The sequence below is a fragment of the Polyodon spathula genome, chromosome 24 (genome assembly GCF_017654505.1).
Source record: "Polyodon spathula isolate WHYD16114869_AA chromosome 24, ASM1765450v1, whole genome shotgun sequence".
NCBI classification, from domain to species: domain Eukaryota; kingdom Metazoa; phylum Chordata; class Actinopteri; order Acipenseriformes; family Polyodontidae; genus Polyodon; species Polyodon spathula.
Genome location: NC_054557.1, coordinates 24,280,985 through 24,304,502, shown reverse-complemented (window position 1 = coordinate 24,304,502; position 23,518 = coordinate 24,280,985). Strand labels below are relative to the sequence as shown.

The 23,518-nt window shown below is 42.5% G+C and overlaps 1 pseudogene; it reads right to left on the bottom strand.

Moving 5' to 3' along the window:
* Positions 1-23,518, bottom strand: part of LOC121298973 — a 74,760-nt pseudogene that overhangs the window by 32,658 nt on the left and 18,584 nt on the right.

Sequence of the window (23,518 nt, the reverse complement as noted above, 5' to 3'; positions counted from 1 at the left end):
TGGAAGTCGGCCATTTAGGAAGGGGACGGAGCTACGGCACCCAAGCTCACTGACCCAGTCGGTAGACGGCGTGGCATCTGAGGATTGGAGGAACAGATGAGCTTGTTAACCTAAGGGTCATGGGCAAGGGTATAAATAGGGGGCGTATCTTCAGTGATCTATTCCTTTGTAGATGGTTAGCAACAACCTAGAAGGAGCCCGTAATTTATGAATAAACCGTGAGTGTCTGTCTTGTAAGACTGTTTGTTTGTGTTGTTGTCTTTCAAAGAGTACTTACACGATCCAAAGCTGTAGGAGCAGGCCAGCATTAAACCCAGACATCAACACTCACTTTTCACTTCGGAACTGTCTTTGCACCACGAGTACTTAATTCACGCACTGTAGGAACTGTGTTTTTGTTTGTGTTTTGTGGGTGAGAAAAGACGTGACTTTTTGGTTGCGGGTCAAACCCGTGGGATGTTACAAATAGGAATGATACACACCGCTGTACCACTTCCATCATTATTATTATTCGCAGGTTTTGTCATAAGGCTCTGGACATTATAATCATTAATAAACACCCTTGCACCTGTAAATCATTTGTCTGTGCAATTAGTCCATTTTGCAGTGCACTCACCTGCACATATTCACCACTTTGCCACAGTGATGCGCTATGTTGGGTTTGCACCAAACATAACACTTTGCATTTAGGCCAAAAAGTTCAATTTGAGTTTCATCAGAGCATAAAACTTTTTGCCACAATCTCTTGAGTATTTTTTTGCATACTTCAAATGGGATTCAAAATGGGCTTTCTTGAGTAAAATATAGGCCAGATTTGTGGAGTGCTTGGGATATTGTTGTCACATGCACACTTTGACCAGTCTTGGCCATAAAAGCCTTTAGCTCTTGCAGTTGCCATTGGCCTCTTGGTAACCTCTCTGATCCGGACCAGTACACTTTGCCCCATATAGACGATGTCTTGGATAGTCTAACCTGTAGCAAGTGGTTTTCTGTGTTGGACTTGCATAGTGGATACTACCAGATCCTGATGGGGAAGACAGCTTTTATCTGTCCCCTTGATTTCTTCCAGTTTGAGCGCATGCCCCAAGGTATAACCGGAGCTCCTGCAACATTCCAACGACTTACGGAGAAAGCCATTGGTGACATGAATTTACTTGAGGTCCTTGTTTACCTTGACAACCTTATTGTTTTTGGAAAGACGTTGGAGGAACATGAATCCAAGCTTCCAAGTCTTGAGCAGACTGGAAGAGTGTGGCTTGAAGCTCTCCGTTGACAAGTGCCAGTTTTGTCAACCAATGGTCAAATGTGTGGGACACATTGTATCTGAGCACGGTATTGCAACAGATCCAGACAAGGTCGCAGCAGTCACAAACAGGGAACAACCAACTGATTTGAAGAGTTTGAGATCTTTCTCAGGGTTTTGTGGATACTATACTGAAGGTTCGTGAAGAACTACTCTGCCATAGTAAGACCACTAACAGACCTCACAACAGGATATCCACCAGTGCAGAAGAGTAAAAAGGAAGCAGCAAAAGCAACTGACAGAAAATACTTTAAACTGTCTGAACCATTTGGTCAGCAATGGGATCACAAGTGTGAAAAAGCTTTTAAAGACATAATCAACTGTCTCACCCATCCTCCTGTCTTAGTTTTTGCTGACAGCTCCAAGCCCTACACATTGCATGTGGATGCCAGTCTTGATGGGTTAGGAGCTGTGTTGTACCAGGAACACCCTGAAGGTGGCTTTCTCAAGCAGGAAACTGTCTGATGCTGAAAAGAAATATCCTGCCCATCAGTTGGAGTTCCTCACACTCAAGTGGGCTGTAGTTGATAAGTTCCATGACCTTCTCTATGATACAAAATTTCAGGTCCTAACTGATAACAATCCAATAACCTATGTTCTCAACTCTGCCAAGTTAAACGCAACAGGGCATAGGTGGCTTGCTACTTTGGCTTCGTATGACTTCAGCCTGAAATACCGCCCTTGCCCTGCTAACATTAATGCGGATGCTTTGTCTCGTAAATCCCATTCCACGCAGGGTTCCTGGACAAAAATACAAGTAGAGGAAGTGAAAGCTGTGTGCAAACGAGTGCAGTGTGCTGTTGAAGTTCCGGGAGAGCAGTCGACCAGTTGGGATTGCCACTGGAAGCCATTCCCAAAGCCTATGCCTGTTTGACGCAAGTGGACATGCTCCCTATGCCCATCTTGAGCAAACGCAACATCCTGAAGATTCAGAAGGCAGATCCCAGGTTAAGTGAAGTCTGCAATGCCATAAGGAATAACCTCCATAAAATCCAAGCTCCCAGAGGTCCTTTTACTATTGCGGGAATGGGACAAAGTGATCCTGAAAGAGGGGATATTGTACAGAGTGACCAAACGAGGGGATTCCCCAGGAAAAAATCAATTAGTGCTCCCCCATGTGTTCAGAGAGGACGTGTTACATTCATTACATGGGGACAACGGACATATGGGAGTCAATCGAATGACTGATCTTATTAAAGCTCAGTTCTACTGGCCAAGAATGGTTTCAGAAATGGAGCACTACATCAATATGTGTGGGAGATGCATCCAAAGAAAAACCCTCCCAAAACACACCTCACCCTTGATGAACATTACCAGCAAAGGGCCAATGGACCTTGTCTGTATTGACTATCTGTCCTTAGAACCAAACAGTATGGGTGTAGCTAACATCTTGGTCCTGACTGATCATTACACCTGATATGCTCAGGTGTACCTACAAAGGAGCAGAAAGCAAAAACTTTTGCTAAAGTGCTGTTGGAAAAGTTCTTCATCAATTACGGCCTCCTGGCTAGAATCCGTTCTGATCAAGGGAGAGACTTTGAAAGTCGTCTGATAAAAAAACTATTGAGCATGCTACTTATTCGTAAGTCACGCACAACCCCCTACCACCCACAGGGAGATCCACAACCTAAGAGTTTTAACCGCACACTTCTAAACATGTTAGGAACCCTGAACCCAGAATACAAAGCTAGATGGAGCCAGCATGTGAACTTCTTAGTGCATGTTTATAATTGCACAAAAAATTATGCCACCGGGTTCTCTCCATATTACCTCATGTTTGGGAGAGAAGTTTGTCTGCAAATAGACCTTTGCTTTGGGGTATCACCTGATTGTATTCCACCACAAAATCACCAACAGTACATCACTGCAGCTTTACTAGGTCATACTGGGTGGCGTCATCATCGCCCATCACCTGGTATGCTGCCTGGGCTTCACCAATCAGGCAGGATCCTAGTTGACTTGCCCAGTACTGTCGGGGCCATGACGTGGTAGTAGCCAACCGCTCAAACGCCACCAAGTATGCTTCTGGGTCATCCTCCACCATCATTTTGTGCACCCTTGTCTTTGGCACCATCATCCTCAGTTCTGCTGATGCGGTGGGAGGTATTGCCAGCCCTACCCTCTCGATCAGCACTGTGTACCTCTCCTCTCTCCGTCTCTCTTCCGCCTCCCATCTGCTATCCAGCTGCTACAGCAGCGCCGACAGTGCTGCTTAGTCCATCTCACTCCTGACAACCACGTGTGGAAAAGTGGTGAATACGAGCAGGCGAGTGCAGTGCAGAGTGGATTAATGACACAGACGAAATGATTTACAGGTGCAAGGGTGTTTATTAAATGATTGTAATGTCCAGAGCCTTATAGCGAACCTGCAAACAATAATAGTGTTGGAAGTGGTACAGCGGCATGTATCACTTCTGATTATAATCCCACGGGTTTGACCGGTAACCCAAATTCCGATTTTTTCACCCACACAAAAAACAAAACACAGACACAATTCAGACAGTGCGTGATTTTAGTGCTAGTGGTGCAAAAAGCTGGCCTGTGGCTGCAGCTCCGGATTGTGCTCAGTGTTCTTGGTGAGAACAACACACAAGACAAACAGTATTATTACACAGACGAAGCAGAACACTCACGATTTTTGGTACACACAATACGGACTCCTTCTAGGTTATTTGGTTTAACTATATGCAAAGGAACAGATCACTGAAGCTACATCCCCCTATTTATACTCTCGCCCATGACCCCTAGGTTAACGAGGGCATCTGCTCCTCCAATCCTCAGATGCCATGTAGTCTAACGTCTGGGTCAGTGAGCTTGGGTGCCGTAGCTCTGCCCCCTTCCTAAATGGCCGACTTCCACCTACCCTACGGAATAAATTGGCTTGCCATTTGCTTAAGGTTACTCTGTTCCTTCTTTCTAGTGCCCTCACAGGTCAGTAAGGAAATCTAACACCAAGAGTCGTTCCATCTCTGTCACAATCGCTCTTGTTACAAACCCCTTGTTTAGTGTATATAGTATTTATTTTTGTTGTCATGTCATCTGTGAAGAACCAACTGTATCGGTTAGCGCTCGGGGTGACCGGCAAGCTTCGAGTTACTTCGATACAAATTACAACAATCCGGTTAGAGGAAGAAAAAAAAGAAAATTACTGAGAGCTCTCTATTCCATCGTTGCATCTCTTCTGGACCAACAGTGCCTTTGAATACACCTGAGACAGCTGGTAGTGAGTACAGTAGGATTGTATTTTTTTTACTGGGCAGGGACAGTACTATACTGCCTGAGGGGGACTGATTTAATTTTTATTTAGCCCACTACGCACGCAAGCACAGCTTGGGCCCGCAGCGTTTATTTATTTACTGGTTCTTAATGTTTTGTGTTATTTAGTTCCCTTTCAATTCGAATGACAACCATTACCAAATGGAAAGAGCCTCTCTGACCGTCAATCTCTGAGCAAATGTATAAAAGCTGCCCGATTAGGGCCCTGCTGTGAGGGTGAAGTTCCTCCCACCTCCTGTTGAAGAGGGACGTCATCAAAGTAGCACATCGCCATTTTCTCTCTCATCTCTCTGAGATAGGTCGTAGTTAGCTTTTGCTTTTGTGTACAGAATTTGGCTGATTTTGTTTGGATTTTCTAAATAAATTTCAAACAAATCCACGGTAATCATGCTCTCGAGCGTTGGTAAATTGGCTCTCGCTATATTCTCTCATCAGTTTTCTGGCTAGAGCTGGTTTCGACCCCTCTTCAGGGATTAGTGAGTGGCCATTACTCTTTCATTACAGGAGGCGTTGTGTAGTTGATACACCATGTGAGAGTTGTTGTGGTGCTGTATGGAGACCGCTTGGGCCTAGCACCCCCTTTCAATCCTCAGGCTTTCCTAGCCCGGCTGCGCTTGCCCTCGGCGACCACGCCGATTGAATCGGCTGCACACCCCGGCATTGACCACGGTTTTCCCTGCCGAATGCGAGGTTGAAAGAAACAGCGCCTACCCAATCCCGATTGACTTGGCACCACCGGTGTAAACATCTTCGTCGCTTCCTACGGCTTGGCCCCGACAGTGTCTACCATCGGCACCGACCTTGGAACAGGTCCACTAGGCACTGACTGTCTCGGCATCAACAGTGCTTTTCTCGGCGCCGTTCCCGGCACTGATTGATTCGGCACTGATGAACCTCTTCAAGGCCGTCTACAGTTCAGCACCGATTGCACTACACGTCGGCATCGACCTTCGACGCTGATTGACTCGGCACCAACCACGCACATCTCGATGCCGACCTCGGCACCAACAGCTCTCGCTTCGACGCCGATCCCGACACCGACTGATTCGGCAATGGTGAATCGTTTTAAAAACGTTTACCATCTCAGTCACCTCAAAGGTGCCCAAGCTTGGCTGAGAAGTGCTTCACGGAGCTGGCAGAGACCAAGGGTCCAGCAGACCATGCTGGAGACCCCATTAAAATCTCAGGGCAGGCTGCCCCCAACCACCGGGCAGCCCCAGCTCCCACAGTCTCGTTCCTCATCCCCTCTACCTAGACCCCCTAGCCCAGGCGAGCTATCCTTCACGGCGTCCAGGTCAGACGTGTCGGACTCAGAAACCTCCGTCGAGTAGGCCACAGTGGGGAGCACCCTGTCGCCATTGCCACACGTGTCACAGAGGGAGGAGTTCCGGGCGCTAATGCAGCGTGCAGCTGCAGCCACAGACATCCCCTGGCTGGCAGAACAGGAGGGAAAGGGGAACAGCTTCCTCCAGCAGAGCGGGCACCCACAGCACACTCGACCCTTATGCCAGGACTTCCTGGATTTGGTGCGCTCCTCCTGGGGAAACCCTGTGTCTGCACCATCAGCCTCCAGAACAGCAGAGTCTCTGCTTTTAACTGCAGGAGCCCAAGAAGCGGGCCTAGGCGCATTCACCACCATCAGGGACATGGTCACGGTGTTGGTGCAAGGTTCCACCTTCACCAAGGGGGATAAGGATCCAACCTGCCCGTCAAAGCCTTGCAGAACAACGGACACGATGCTGAAAAAGGCATACGCGTCGGCAGTGCTGTCCATACAAGCAGAAAACTCCATGACCATACTGGTACTTTACCAGAACCAGTTGGTGGAGAGGCTGCAGGACAGAGCCACAGAGGCAGACACAGGGGAGCTCCTGACGGTGGCTAAGGCAATGAGTGATCTAATAGGGGAGTGAGGTCAGGCATCAGGGAGGTCGCTGGCGGTGATGGTGGCTGCTCACCGGCATTTGTGGCTGAAACAAGCCAAGGTCGTAGAGACCGAGAAGGTGGAGCTGTTGAATGTCCCCATTACACCGGGGCAGACTTTCGGGACGACCATTGATGTGAGCCTTGAGAGGTCCCACAAGGCCATGGAGGTCAACCCTTACAGTCAGTACCCAAGGTGGCATGCACAGCCTGCCATCTCCCACCCCAGAGTAGACAAGCAGGCAGGGGACTACCGCACCATGCAGCGCACAGACTGCTGTCCTGGACGCACAGAAACTTGCGTTCCATCGGGGCAGTTCACCTCCCTGGTGTGGACAACAAGGCAGCAAACCTCCTGTCCAGAAGAGCTCCAGATATCTCAGAATGGAAACTGCATCCTCAATTGGTGAAACAGATTTGGGAAAGGTTTCGACTGGCATGAGTCAACCTCTTTGCCACAGTCCACTCATTGCCCCCTATGATTCTCCATGGAGAGAGATGGGGGCCCCCCTGGGAGTAGACTCCCTATTACTGGGGGACATTACAGCCCATTTTACCAGGGGCCAGGCAACTTTGTGGGCTTTCCTTCATGGCGCTTCCTTAGATGAGTTATACAATGCTGCTACATGGACAGGTAGTCAGACATTTGTGCGTTTGTACCACCTTGATGTGACAAACCGAACAAGATCCTCTCTGGGCTCTAGAGTTTTTCAGGCGGCATGCCCTTAGGCGTCATGTGGGCTCTGTTGCCATCATCGTGGAGCTCTACTGTCAGTAATCTGGAGCTACGACAGCTTTGGTACAGATTTCCCATTCAGTAATGGTTGTCATTCGAATTGAAAGGGAACGTTAGATTATTACCATAACCCTGGTTCCCTGAAAAGAGAATGACAACCATTACCCTTTGAGGTCGTGTCCCCAGCTGACCTCTGTTTTCGAAAGCAAATAGTGATCTGCTACTGTGAGGACGTCCCTCTTCAGCAGGAGGTGGGAGGGATTTCCTCCTCACAGCAGGGCCCTGATAGGGCAGCTTTTGTATATTTGTTCAGAGATTGCCTCACAGAGAGGCTCTTCCCATTCGGTAATGGTAGTCATTCTCTTTTCAGGGACCAGGGTTATCTGTCTCCCCTGGTGTTAGTTAATTTTTCTCCCCTATGGAGATTAGTACTATTGGCCAGTGGTATAGTTTAAAATGCCTGTTACTGTGTAGTTATTTCATTGTCCATATATTCTAGCATAAAGTATACTATACGTGCTAAGGTTATTTTATTATACGGGTTGCCTATCAACCGCGTCGTTATTTCAGTGACATATTATTATAATTGTATTATAATTATTGTATATTAATAATATTATCCCTGCATAATCTATGCTGTAGTCCTGCAGTTGTATGTGTCAGCTGTGGGTACACGTTTGGCAGTCTCCCTTTGTTCCAAATGCTTCTTCCTAGGTTCCTGTGCTAACTGTAAAATATATTCTCTCCTTGGAAAATTCTTTTCTGTGCATTCTTTGTAAAGTACCCAGGAGTTGATGGCTGCTAGGTCCAATACATTGTAAAACACCTGAACAGACCACCATCGGGAGCCAGCTTTCACAGAATACTTCCAGCCATCTGATCCAAAACATCAACTTCATGTTTTCTGGTGTTTATTTTCACTAGTCCCAATGCTAATTGACTGACCAAAGCAGAGCAGCTGGCAAGCAGGCACCAGCCTTTTCAAAAGGCTGATTGAAAACAATAGACTGTCAGTCATTCACTCATGTAGAGGCTAATTTGATTACAGCTAAACACATTGTGGACTGGTAAATAAAAATAATAAAGTAGAATACCGTTCTGTATAATCAAAATCCAATTGTTTTCTGTGTGGCCGTCAATGTGACCGCTCCCGGTACTTTTAGGTATAATGTAATATATCTCCTTTATTTCATCACTCCCACATTTCACACTTTGTGGGAATATTTAATACATATGGTATCACAAGCAGCTTCCTGTGCCATAAGAAACTAAATCTTTGTGCATGGAAGGCATCTGTAGCTTTGGTGCTCGGATCCTCAGTGGGTACAGATTGAGTTACTATGAAATTATCCACTGATGATACTGATGGAAACCGAGTGATATGAAAAAAGTGAGTTCTGCTGGGATTCAAGTGAATAATTAATTAGTAATTGAATCCCAACACAACAGTATATATAGATGCATGATTTCACATACTCGCGGTTGGGTGTTCGGTGAGTGGAGAACGGGAGAGAGAGTAGGAGAGTTTGAATTTCAATTGCTATTGCGTGCTGATGGGACCAGCACGATACTTGTTTATTTAACTCACCGTGTTTGTTTGTCGATCTGTTCACCGTATTTTTGTTTAGTATTAGTCCGTTTTTGTTTGTTTGTTTATTTTGGCTACCAGTGCCGTGTCCTGTTTCTCTTTGTTTGTTCAACCCTTTTATTTTCATTAAACCAGCGCAAGCAAGCGCCATCATCATTTCACATTCATCTGTCCTGTCTGTGTATTTCATTCCTTCCTGGTTATGACGCCGCCCACTTCGTCCATCTCTGTGGCAGCCCTTCACAGAACCACTCAGAGCTGAGAAGTTGAATCCTGCTGGAACAGGGCTGATTTGCTTGACATAAATGGGAGAATCTAAACATGTTGAAGTACCCTACTTATAAATGTATTATGATATATTCTTTACGTTCATTCACAATACTATAATATGATATACCCTGTTATTAGTCTACTGTATTACTGTTTAAAGTAATCTGTAACCAGTAAAAAATATTATTAGTGGAATTGGATGGAGTCTGTACAAAGAGTTCATTGCTAGAAAATCATGTTAGCATGTTGAAAGTCTGGAGCCTCTCTTATCAAGAGGTAGGATTTCTGAAATAAACATGGAGTCTCATTAGCATTCCGATCCAGTGAAACAAAGGAGAGCAAAACTCTCTGAAAATAGCAAACAAGTGTAGGGACAGTTGGAATTGAGTTAAAAGAAATGGTGGTTTGTGATTTTTACTGTAAAGAAAGAACAATAAGAAGTTTATTAACAGAAAGATTATACGCATTTGAAACTAAGGGAATATAGTGCAGAAATTAACTTACAGTTTTCTATTAATGACGGATGACTTCGACAGAGAAGCAGGTGGTTCGGAACTTTCCTGAACAGGATTTTTGTAAAAAACAGAGAGGTGAAGTTTAAAGCATTGGATAGCTAAAATTGGACAGTTTATACTTTGACTATGTTCTTGATAAACTGGATTTAAGTGAAAATAATTGTATATATAATTGCAGACTTTAGACGTTTGATATGAGCCTTCTACCAACCTTTATCCATTATGTTTTAATTAATTGTTAAACCACATCTATACATGTAATAAAGCCAACCATTTTTTGATGTTAAAAGGGAAATACATTTTAACCCAAAATTGGAATAATTAAACCAAAGTAGATGTTCTATATTAAACACATCTTTCTATGTATTCTTCATATATTTGCATTGTTTTCACATGCATGCTGTGTTTAGGAAATCCCTGGTACCAAGAAAAGAATAACTTCAGTTCAAAAGTTCACCTTGCATATTTTGGAGATGTAGGAGAGATGGACCAGGGGAAGTAATCTTATAGAAGGAGTTAATGGGCATTTTGAAAAGGTTATTCACTTGAAGGATGTTATTCACCTGAAGGACAGCAGTTTGAGATTTAATTAAGACTTCTTATGTAAAAAGCGAAGCAAAAAAACTCTATAAAAACCTTGGTAAAATTCTAGTCAAGTGCCACTCAACTTGCTAACTACAAGCTGATGTGATCCATGCTCTGAAGATCTCTGATTTAGCTGATTGCTGTTTTGGTCGTGTTTGGAAGTCGTTGCCTTTGAAGACAGTTCCTGTCCTTACATTATATACTACTGTAACAGGGAGAGATCTGTGCTGACTGGCGTGTTCACGGGCTACAGGAAGAGGGCGGCAGTCGTCCAACAACCGCCTGTGAGTCATGGCAGTGACACGGGGAGGTGGGAAAGTGGGTGAGTGGACTTTCCCCCTCTCTGAATGGCTGAGAGGCACGTCTTGGGAGATTGTTAGCTCTATAAATTAACGCTCTGCTGTTTCCTCAGATCTGCCCTGTTAAACGCGCTGAGAGTGCGGAAGCGCTGGTCAACGACCAAGAACCAGTGGGAGAGAAAGAAACGGAGGTTCAGAGCGAGACATTGAGGGAGGGGAACCCTTGGGCAGATCCCTAATTAGTATACCAGAGCAGGCTAGTGAGCCGGCAGTGTAGGACGGTGATCCGGGTCGCACGGGCAGTGACGACTGGGATATCGCTGCAAAGTGCAGTATTGTGTACCATCGCTTGGTATGCCCGTGGATCTGTTTACCATAGTTGGTAAATCAGACCACGGACCCACAGCGCCATCTGCGGGATTAAAGAAAAAACAGCACCCTGAAATAAAACTGGGCACCTGTGCGGTGTTGCCAAATTCACCTGTCTGTCTCCTGTGTCAGTGAATTACCCACAACCCTTCCACAACTACACTATATTTTTTTTGGAAGGTAAGAACTATTTTGAACCTATATCTCTTTTACATCATTGCTATAAGGTATATGATGTATGTTTTGGCCTAAGAGTAATCGTGAATCTGACAATAGACAGAAAGGTTCATGAATGCGCAGCCCCATAGTGAATGAAGTAAAGCAATGTTTTTGTGAGGCTTAGAAACTTGCCACGTACACACAATATAGGGAGTAGGGGTCATAAATGACATTACAAAAGGTGTGTTTTGGAATCAACAGTTCTGGAAAGCAGTTCTCTCAATCTCTCCGTAGCCCAGAGTGACACAACTCAGTTCATTCCAATTATTCCATTCTGACCTATACCAATAAAAATATACACCCACCCCTCGTTATATCACCCCTCGCCATACTGTGAATAAGGATATATGGCAGTCCTGGAGCTGTCTCCTCATTTATACTGTGTAACTGCATATGCCTTCGCTGCAACATACATAGCCACTTAGAAATACCGTTTGTTTTATTTCATACTGCACATCACAAACAACAATAAACAAAACAATTTAAAAAAAGCATTAATATCATACTGTTATCATATACTCATGTACTGCACAATAATACAAACAGCGTTACCTCTAAGGTTTTTAGATACTGAGAAACTTTTCATTTTGACTGAGAAAGTGTAAATTATCCGTGAGAAACCTTCGGCCACGCATTAACCCTTTCAATGTATTTTTGTTGCATTATACAATTTTGAAAAAATATTCCAACACAAGTATCTCAGCAATTTTGCAGTTTACTTTAAATTTAACAAGACATTTATTGTGGCTCTGAAAATATTTTCCAGAAACAGGAGAATAAACAAAGGGAGAGGTGGAGTTTGGTGGAGCTGAGTGAATGGTCTCGCTCAGCATTTAATGAATGAACAGAAAGACAGAAAATAAACAGTTGTAACAAACAAAAACAGGACACGGCCCATTCGCCAAAATAAACAGACAAACAAAACGGACTAAACAAAACACAGTGAGCAGATATTTAACTATGACTACTAATTATTATTATTATTATTATTATTACGTGAGTCTCCAATCCCGTTCTCCACTCACCGAACACACAACCCCGAGTGGATGAAAACATGCTGCTTTTATGCAGCTGTACTGAGACTCGACTGCTAATCAATCATTCAATTGGAGTCGCGGTACAACTGCACGTGAATTAATAAAGTGCAATTCCCCGTGCTCACATATTATTACTTTTTACTTGCATGTGAAGTGCTGTGCAATCCTCGTGCCTAAACACAAATATACATTTTAAAAACTTGTGTTACACAGACCCGTTTATATCCTGTGTACCAATGACTATACACCAACATTAACACACATCACATAACACAAAATACACAAAAGGACGGACACTTTGCCATACTCTGCCTGATTCTGAAACATCACCTGATCCTATGCAACCCTGTCAGTTGTTATCATAGCTATAGACTGCATGCTTAACTGGTGGCCTGCAAAAAATTGCATTATACTACTGCATAAAACACTGGCATCTGCACTGCCTTCAATTGTAACCATCTTTAGGGATACTAATTGTTCCATTCTTGGGAATACCAAATTCTGTTTTTCAAAAATGGCCAATTTCATTTGTTCCCACTTTTTATCCACATATTAATAATTAAATATGGCACTTGAACATAAATATAATGTTGCTAGTTACAATAAATACATCTAATAAATATTACCACTTTTTTTGTTTTCAATCAGACTCTTGTTGCTATAATAGTAAGTAAAGCACCTGAAGTCACTTCAAACCTGCTATAATGTTTACAGACATCACTTGGCTCATTGCTGGCATTAAAATAAGCAGGAAAACCTAACAATTATATTACAACAGTTCAGGAAAACAAATGTCCAGCACAGTTGTGAGAATCATATTTACAGTCTTCCACTAACGCAGCAGTTCAGTCTACAGATAAAGGTGTTTTGAAAAGACCTGTTTAGCTTATTTCTGACATTTACAATAACAATAAAAAATATGAAACAGTTGAATAATAGTCCAGCAATGTCATGTGAGAGTAATCCTATGTACAGGACTCCACAAATTAAGTTTAACGTTTTACTGGCATTATAATAATAACCAGGATAAAATATGAAACACTGATAAAGGCGTGTTGACTGACTCGTTACCCCTAAACAGGTTCACTGCTATGTATTATCTGATTGTAATTTAAATAGCGCTCCTTTTAATATAAACACATTAATCCTCTCCATTGTTTCTTTCCTAACTCTGCAGTGTTATTTGCAAGATTTAAAAAGAGGCATGTCTCCAGACAGATTGTACATGTACTCGTCGATCCAGAGCATCTCAAACATGCTCAACGGGTGACAGGCCATGGAAGAACTGGGACATTTTCAGCTTTCTGGAATTGTGTACAGATCCTTGTGACATGTGGCCGTGCATTATCATGCTGAAACATGAGGTGATGGCGGCGGATGAATGGCACGACAATGGGCCTCAGGATCTCGTCACGGTATCTCTATGCATTCAAATTGCCATCGATAAAATGCAATTGTGTTCGTTGTCCATAGCTTATGCCTGCCCATACCATAACCCCACCGACACCATGGGGCACTCTGTTCACAACGTTGACATCAACAAACCGCTTGCCCACACGACACAATATACGCTGCCTGTCACCTGCCCGGTACAGTTGAAACCGGGATTCATCCATGAAGAGCACACTTCTCCAGCGTGCTAGTAGCCATCGAAGGTGAGCATTTGCCCACTGAAGTTGTTTACGACGCCGAACTGCAGTCAGGTCAAGACCTTGGTGAGGACGACGAGCACGCAGATGAGCTTCCCTGAGACGGTTTCTGACAGTTTGTGCAGAAATTCTTCGGTTATGCAAACTCACAGTTTCATCAGCTGTCCAAGTGTATGGTCTCAGACGATCCTGCAGGTGAAGAAGCCGGATGTGGAGGTCCTGGGCTGGCGTGATTACACGTGGCCTGCGGTTGTGAGGCAGGTTGGACATACTGCCAAATTCTCTAAAATGACATTGGATGCAGCTTATGGTAGAGAAATGAACATTCAATTCTCTGACAACAGTTCTGGTGGAGATTCCTGCAGTCAGCATGCCAATTGCACACTCTCTCAAAACTTGAGAGATCTGTGGCATTGTGTGTGACAAAACTGCACATTTTAGAGTGGCCTTTTATTGTCCCCAGCACAAGGTACACCTGTGTAATGATCATGCTGTTTAATCAGCTTCTTGATATGACTGTCAAGTGGATGGATTATCGTGGCAAAATAGAAATGCTCACTAACAGGGATGTAAACAAATTTGTGCACAAAATTTGAGAGAAATAAGCTTTTTGTGCATATGGAAAATTTCTGGGATCTTTTATTTCAGCTCATGAAACATGGGACCAACACTTTACATGTTGCATTTATATTTTTGTTCAGTGTACTTGCTGAAGCAGTTTTTATTTTAGCCAACAAGGTGTTCACGTGTGGCAGCAATACACTAGCAAGGACAGTGACGTTAGATCCCTAGCAACAAGCCTCCTATGTTGTTGTTGAGAATGGATTATCTCAATGTAGCCGGTTTGTGTATTTGAGGAAGAGGAAGACTCATGAAATTAATTGTAGACTGTTTTATGTAAAAGTTTATGAGAAGCAACTACCCTCCGCTGTACGAATTAAAATGGTGCTTTTTATACAAAAAATTAGAAAAAGCAGGTTGTGTAGAGGATTTATACTAAACTCCGAGGCACCCGATAAACAAGGGAGTGGTTGTACAGTATTTATTTGTTAGCCTATTTGTTTTTCTATGGGTCTCTCGCTATATCGCAGCCCTCGATATATAGCGGATTTATATTGGACCCCGACACCCGCGATATATTGAGTGGATGGTATATTTGACATTGTAGGGGTCAAATTAATAATATACAGCGGAACTAGGCTAAATAACATGTGTATTATGTACAGTGGAAATAGGATAGGTAAGTCAGTGTCTGGCTAGTTGTAACGGAGACAAAAAACTTCCCGCAGAGCAGTAATAATAACAAAGACGACGACCACACCTTCCTCCACTGCCATTTGTCATGTACAGTTCCTTTGAGAAACGAATACATGTTCTGCTGCACGTACATCAAACAGGTTTACTTCTTTGATTATTCTCTTGTCTGTGCACTGGTATACAGTACCTATAGGCAGTACCTAAAGGCATGTCATATGCAGACAGGCTAAAAGAATTGAATCTGTTCAGTCTTGAACAAAGACGACTACGTGGCGACCTAATTCAAGCATTCAAAATTCTAAAAGGTATTGACAGTGTCGACCCAAGGGACTTTTTCAGCCTGAAAAAAGAAACAAGGACCAGGGGTCACAAATGGAGTTTAGAAAAAGGGGCATTCAGAACAGAAAATAGGAGACACTTTTTTACACAGAGAATTGTGAGGGTCTGGAATCAACTCCCCAGTAATGTTGTTGAAGCTGACACCCTGGGATCCTTCAAGAAGCTGCTTGATGAGATTTTGGGATCAATAAGCTACAAACAACCAAACGAGCAAGATGGGCCGAATGGCCTCCTCTCGTTTGTAAACTTTCTTATGTTCTTACTCACCCCCCCTTGGAGGTTTTCAAGTTTGTTGTGTTACAGCCCGAAATGTTGATGCATTTAATGGGATTTTTTTTTCCCCTTTGATTTACACAGACTACCTTGAAAAAAACAAATCAATTAAAAATAAAAACCTGAAAAGTCTTGATTAGATAAGTATTCACCCCCTTTGCAGTCTATTTATTCTGCGGCTGTCAGACTGGTCTGGTCCAATTGAATTTTGTGAACAAAATAAAATGTCAGACTTGCTGTTCAATTTGAAATAAAATGACTATTTGCTTAAAACAAGTAACAAAGCAGTGCAAGTCCAAAGGGTACCCTATACAAAGACAACAGTGTCAATATTTTGAACAAAAAACATGTTTTTTGTTTTATATCTCAGACGAACACGCTTGCTTAAATTACCTTTAAAATAATCACAGGTACAAACTTTTTACAAATCAGTTACACACTACTACAAACAAAAAAACAACTAAAACATATTTTTCATCAATGTTACAACTATTTACACCAGACAAGGTTTGCAAACAAAAAAAGCATTTAGGGGCAGAAATTATCTGCATGTGTCCATGCTATGGTATCTTTCAAAATAGTCACTTGGGTTTAACCCTGGGTGCCTTGAGCACGTTTTGCAAAACCTCCTCTACAAACTTTTGTCTTTCTGTCACTGCACAGTGCAGTCGTTGGTGCTCTTCGATTCATTTTTGGAAATAAAATGTGGCTTTCCATTCAGCCTTTCTTCTCTGTCTGTTGATGATGGACAACCACGTTTTCTGAGCTAGGGTTGCGCACATCTCCCACCAGTTGTATTAGTAAGGCTTTCCTGAAGGTTTTATAGCAAACAGGTAGCTGTCCTGATTCCACCTTCATCAAATTGAACAGGATAGCACTGTTCACAATTGCTACTTCCAGCAGCCAAAACATCTACCACTTCAGAGACTTTCTTGTGAAAGCATAGCTGGCACAGTAGTGATCCGCCAGGTCCACTGCACACATCTTCCTGGTGTAATCACAGATAACTGAAGGCTTGTCCAGCTCTCCATTTGCTCCTCTCTTGATAGTGCGCTGTACCTTCTTACAGTCACTGCCATGGAAGGTGCTTATCATGAGCACTAGCCTTTTGTCCTTCCATCCTAGCACCATGACCTTGTTGTCCTTTCAGAATGAGACTTTTTTTTTTTTAATTTAAAGGCCTTGCTTCACTGGTATTGGCAATCCTTTTCTGTTGGCCATTACTGTTCCAGTAAGGTGGAGTTTTATTTTTAGTAGTTCCATGGCCAGGTCGTAAACTGTGTAAAATCTATCTATAAACAAATGAAAGCAATATCCATTTGTTGTCTGCAGCAATGTTTCACACAGGTGAAAAACAATTCTTGATGAAAATGGCATGTCAGGTCTCAACATGGGGAGTCTGTTGTTGGGCTACCAAAGGAACAATAGCAGCGACATAACCAGTTTCAGTCAGCTAAAACAAACACACGCATCCCGACTTGGTATCACTTGGAAGATAATCCTTCCTTTGAAGCAACCTTCCAACGGTGCTCTCATCAATGCAAATGTCTCTACCTGGGATAAATAGCTCACAGCATTTTGTGTCTATGAAGCTGACCACATTCCTTACCTTTTGTCCTCTGCTAACAAAAGCAGCCTGAGGCAACTGGGTGGGGGGAGGGCAAAGGTGTAGCAACCAAAAAATCTGCAAAAAACGTGATCTCTTGAATACATTTTTGAAAAACGGCAGTCTGTAGGGCCATTCCTCCGAGATGTTACATTCAGTCCCACATTCAGCAGAACACCAAAAAATGCCTTCATCTCTGGTAACATTAACAGTTTTCCAGCAGTTCCAAATAGAATTATGACGCAGTGGTCCTGTTAGCGTTACACTCACATATCTATTGGTTTCATTTACAATTTCAGTAAACAAAGCGTTCGTGAAAAAAAGTTGAAAACTCAAGTGCAGTCCTCAAAGTAATACTCCCTTGATATCCCCTATTTACCACAGTAAATGGGAGTTCTGTGAAAGCATCTGCACTTACCGATGCGTGTCTCTATTCACCCTCCAGCTGCGAGTCTGGCTCGTGGTCACTTTCCCGATTCCTCAGTAAGAGAAATATTTACTTCCTCGTCACTAGATTGATCAAAATCATCATCCAAACTGCTTTTGTCTGTACTTTCTGCCTCATCCATCATCTGTGCAAGTTCTTCAGGCTGCCTTGGCCTTCTCTGCGCCATTCTCACTCTGTGCGTCTCAGTCTGTTCAATTTGGCTTTGCTCAGCCTGTATATGGTCTATTCGGCTGTCTCTGCCTTCATGTCAGATCAGAGACGATTAGGGAACGGATTGCACCAGCTTTTTCCGGCTTAAATGCAGCACATGCTGTGTTAGATCATGGTTTTTCGTCAATGTCGGACAGTCCAACAATGGACCGGAAAGGGACTTTCGCGATGTCGGACCAGGTCCAACATAGGACCACAAAGGGTTAAATAAGCTCAGGTGCAACCAATTGCCTTCAGAATTCATACAATAAGTTAAACGGAGTCCATCTGTGTGCAATAAAAGTGGTTCACATGATTTCAGATTAAATACACCTCTCTGTAAGGTCCCACAGTTAGGTAGTGCATTCAAAGCAAAGACACTACCATGAAGACCAAGGAGCTTTCAAAACAACTTTGGGATAAAGTTGTGGAAAGGCACAGATCAGGGGAGGGATATAAAAGGATTTCTAAGGCATTGAATATCCCTTGGAGCACAGTCAATTCGATCATTAAGAAGTGGAAGGTATACAACACCACCCAGAATCTGCTTAGAGCAGGCCGTCCTTCCAAACTGAGCAGCCAGGTAAGAAGGGCATTGGTCAGAGAAGCCACCAAGAGGCCAATGACAACTCCGAATAACCTACAACGTTCCATGGCTGAGATGGGAGAAACTGTCCATGTGTCAACAACAGCTGAGGTACTCCACAAATCTGGCCTATATAGAAGAGTGGCAAGAAGGAAGCCATTTCTGAAAAAGCCCATGTAAAATCCCTGCTTGGAATTTGCAAAATGTCATGTGGGAGTGTGAAAGTGCCAGCCCGTGTGTATTTTCTGATATGTTGCGTGTGGTGTGTTAAATGTTGGTGTATAGGCATTGGTACATGGGATATAAATGGGTCTGTGTTTTCACGCGTGTTTAAAAATGTACAATTGTATTTAGGCACAGGATTGTACATCACTTCACGTGTCTTTAAAGTAGTTAATATTTAAAATCAATTGCTATTGCGTGCTGGTGGGACCAGCACGATACTTGTTTATTTAAACTCACCATGTTTGTTAATGTGTCGATCTGCTCACAGTGTTTGTTTAGTATAGTCTGTTTTGTTTTGGCATAAAGTGCCGTGTCCTGACTTTTGTCTATTTAAACCTTTTATTTGCAATAAACCGGCACAAGCAAGTGTCTTCATCATTTCACCTCATCTGTCCTGTCCGTGTATTCATTTCCTGGTCCTGACGTATCCACTCAGCCGTCTTTGTGACAGGGAGACTCTGAAAAGATGTAGCAAAAGATTCTGTCGTCCGATGAAACAAAAATTGAACTATTTGGCCGAAATACAAAGCGTTATGTCTGGAGCAAACTCAACACAGCACATCACCCAGGTAACACCATCCCTACTGTGAAGCATGGTGGTGGCAGCATTATGCTAGGGTGATGCTTTTCATGGGCAGGGAATGGGAAGCTTGTCAGTATAGAGGCCAAAATACAGGCAAATCCTTGAGGAAAACTTGCTACAGTCTGCAAAAGACCTAAGACTGGGATGGAAATTCATCTTTCAGCAGGACAATGACCCCAAGCACACAGTGAAAGCAACATTGGAGTGGCTTAAAAACAAGAAAGTGAATGTCCTAGAGTGGCCCAGTCAAAGCCCGGACTTGAATCCGATTGAAAATCTGTCGGAAGACTTGAAGATTGCTGTCCACCAATGATCCCCATCCAACTTGACAGAGCTTGAACAATTTTGCCAAGGAGAAAGGGCCGATATTGCACAATCCAGATGTGCAAGCATAGTAGAGACTTACCAAAACACTTGCAGCAAAAAAACAACAAAAAAAAAAAAAAACATTTCTCATTTGAATACAATTTAGACGTGCGTTTTAAACATTGCTTAGTATTTTGTTATATAATTAATCAATTGATAATCCGCACACACAAGGTTATCTTGTACAGTCAAGTCTCATTAGAACTCAGATTACACAATTTGACTTTCTGTACCTAAGATACGTACACATGCTTGCTACACTGCTATTACTCTGGGCACTTTACAAAAGCAGCACAAATACAAGCATGGACAGCACACGTCACACAATATTCATGTCATAATACAGCAATGAGACACAATCATTTTTCATTAGTTTTAGAACCATGATGAATTTACAAGAGCGATGCAGTCTTGTCTCAGGGATGATACATGCCAGGGTCAGGATACTCGTTCCCCACCAACTTATTTATTTTCAAGTTAATGAAGTTTAAATGCTAAACATTGAAATTTATTTCCCAGTGAGTTAACAATTTTTCCTGACTCGTCCATCAGATGAGGAGCAGAAGTTTCCTTTCTGCATATTCCTGTTCCCAGGCACTGACTGCATTGACAGCCGGAGGTAAACAGATAGCAAAAAAGCCTCTTGTGACATGTCCGCCTCACCACCCACTTTCCGACAGAGTGCAAGAGAGTTGAAGAGCATTTTTACCATTTAACTGCATGCTCTTAAGAGTGATACACAAAACAGTAATTACACAGAGATTCACAATGTAAGGTTACCGTTTTTTTCCTGATGAGTGAAGCGTCCCACTGAACATAGTCTTTTAGGTTTCTCTCTGTGAATTTGCTGGTGTCTTTTTAGGTTTCCAGCCTGACTGAAACTCTTCCCACAGTCAGAGCAGCAATACGGTTTCTCTCCTGTGTGAATTAGCTGGTGTATTTGAAGGCCTCGTTTAACACAGAATCTCTTCCCACAGTAAGAGCAATGAAACGGTTTCTCTCCTGTGTGAATTCGCTGGTGTTTTTTCAGATTGTTTGAGTGATTAAAACTCTTCCCACAGGAAAAGCAGCAAAACGGTTTCTCTCCTGTGTGAATTCGCAGGTGTGCAACAAGGTGGTTTGGATGACGGAAACTCTTCCCACAGTAAGAGCAGCTATATGGTTTCTCTCCTCTGTGAATTCGCAGGTGTGAAACAAGGTTGCTTGACTGACTGAAACTCTTCCCACAGTCAGAACAGCGATACGGTTTCTCTCCTGTGTGAGTTCGCTGGTGCGCTTTCAGGGTTCCTGGCTGCCTGAAACTCTTCCCACAGTAAGAGCAGAGATACAGTTTCTCTCCTGTGTGAGTTCGTTGGTGTGCTTTCATGTTTCCTGACTGACTGAAACTCTTCCCACATTCAGAGCAGCGATACCGTTTTTCTCCTATGTTGGTTCTCTGGTGCATTTTAAAATTCCCTAACTGGATGAAACCTTTCCCAGAGTCAGGATATTCTCCACTGTCCGCCCTCGCTTTAGCCGCTGGACTGGAACCTGGAAAATATTAACAGGAAAGTAAGTAAGAGGGGCTGCTTGTATGCTTAGAGCATGTGGCTAGGTGGTGGACTGGATTAAAAACATGTGGATATCAGCTGTGGGGGCTTGCACTGGGTTAAAACAGGTTAAAGATGCAAAGATAAACTTAAAGCCTTTACTTTATGTGTAAAAGCACAGTCAGCACTGGTGCTGGAGAAACCGAGACCTGGGATCAAAATCTGCCTTCAAAGTTCTGCATTAATGTTTCAGGTCAATTTCCTCCAACACACGCTGCCATTTTATCTTTTTCAATAGCATTACATTACACATTTACAATAATATCCATATATTTTTACACTGAACATTTCCCAGAGCAATGGCAACATACACACTCATTTTATATATAAGCTCAAAGAGCCAGCTGTAATTTATATATATATATATCATTAGTAGTGAGTTCTATCTTGAACTGGATAGAGTGGTACATGAAAAACAAATAGCTAGTAATGTAACCTACATGCTCTCTCCCTCCCTCTAAACCACACTGTGGATATCATGCAATCTAGAATGACAAATGTCACAGCTACTGAGAGTCACTCACCTGCTAGACTGCTTTCAGAATGTGACTGCCTGCCTTCCTTTCCAACTCCTTGATTGCTGCTGGGAGAGCCTGCCTCTCCAGCACCTTGCTCTCTCACGCAGATCCTCTCCAGCACCACGCTACACTCCCGCAGGCGTACAGGCTCCAGCTCAGGGACGTTTGGTTTGGAGTCTTCGGTTTCTTCTTTCCCTGGTTCCATGTGGTCAAACTCTACTTCAGGGAAGTCCTCTTTAATCTGGACAAATTCCATCTTCACGGTCTATGGCAGCACACAGGATTTTGTTTAGTAGCTTCTGGAAAAGAAAAGCACTTATTTATTTAAATAGTGTTACGGAGGGCATTCAAGGGACAAACGCAGTCTGGCCTTAACAGCAGGAGTGGCTTTACTTTTTAAAGGAGAGAATTTCTTATAAGTTTATAATACCAGGAGGAGTTTATCTCAAGAAAAGGTTTACACAATTTATCCATTTCATATATTATTCACTGTGGATTTCTTTTGTGCAACCTTGTGGCATGGCAGGGCCCTGCCTGTAAATATTGTTTTGTATTGTTTTGGTAGTGGTTGGTAGGGATGGAGTTAATTTCCTCTCCAAAATACATGTGAGAATGTGGCTGGGGCTAATTAAATAATTGATGATAATTAGGCTCCAACTATATGCTATAAAGAGGGGAGAAAATCCTTTGTTTGGTGGAGGGAGTTGGTGAGTGTACAAGTTTGTTACTGTATTTTGGATAAAGTTCAGTGAAGGCTCTGCCCAGCCTGAACAGTTTTGTTTTTGTTTAAATCTTTTGTTTTGGCCCTTGAACTGGTTATTTTGTTCTTGTTTATTGTGTTCCTGACTTGTTTTTGTTTAACCTTTTATTTTTACTCTGTGAGCATCAGTGTTCTGTTTTGTCAACCCTTTTTATTTTGTGTTTATTAAACTGCAGCTTCCTTGTCTCAGTCTCCTTGTCTGCCGAAACCACCTGGGCCCACAACACTACCCTGTCACAAACCTGTTCTAACATTTGTTTCACATTTGCAAGTTATATTTACACATACATACTTTCAAAAGTGACTTTGCGAGAGTGTCTTGCGGCACACTGATTAGTGTATTAAATCTTTCCTGAACCGCCATCACATATCATTGAATTATTTTGTATTCTGATTTCCACTCGTGCACCTCATCGCTACAAACTGGCATGCAAACAAATGGCAAAATGTGCCACTAATTCTCTTGAAAGTAATTCTTAAATTCTAACCTCAACAGCAAATTTAAAAAAAATGAAAGAATTATTTCCATGTGAAGAGACCAGTGTTAATGCAGTTTTTTTTCTCCTTTGGACAGTTGATTTTTTTTAGTTTTTTTTTCCTTAATTTACCGTTCTGTTTACACTGGAAATTCATCAGATTTTAACAAAACAAAGTGAAGGCATAGTGATGGAAGGAATATAAAAAATGCAGAGTGCTTTATTTAAATGCCACTGTATTTATCAAACTTGTCTTGAAACATCAGGATTTGTTTGAATTAGTTTTTCATACCATGCTCTACAAAAAGAGGACTTATTGTCCCTTTAAACTATTACTGTGATGAAAGTTAATTATTATTTTTGTTTTTGTATTTTAACTTGATAATGATCAATAATGGTCATTAGAATTTGCACAATAATCGAAGTCAAAGTCAGTTGTTAAGTGTGATTATAATATAAAATATATTATAATATATATATATCTATATATATATATATATATATATATATATATATATATATATATATATATAT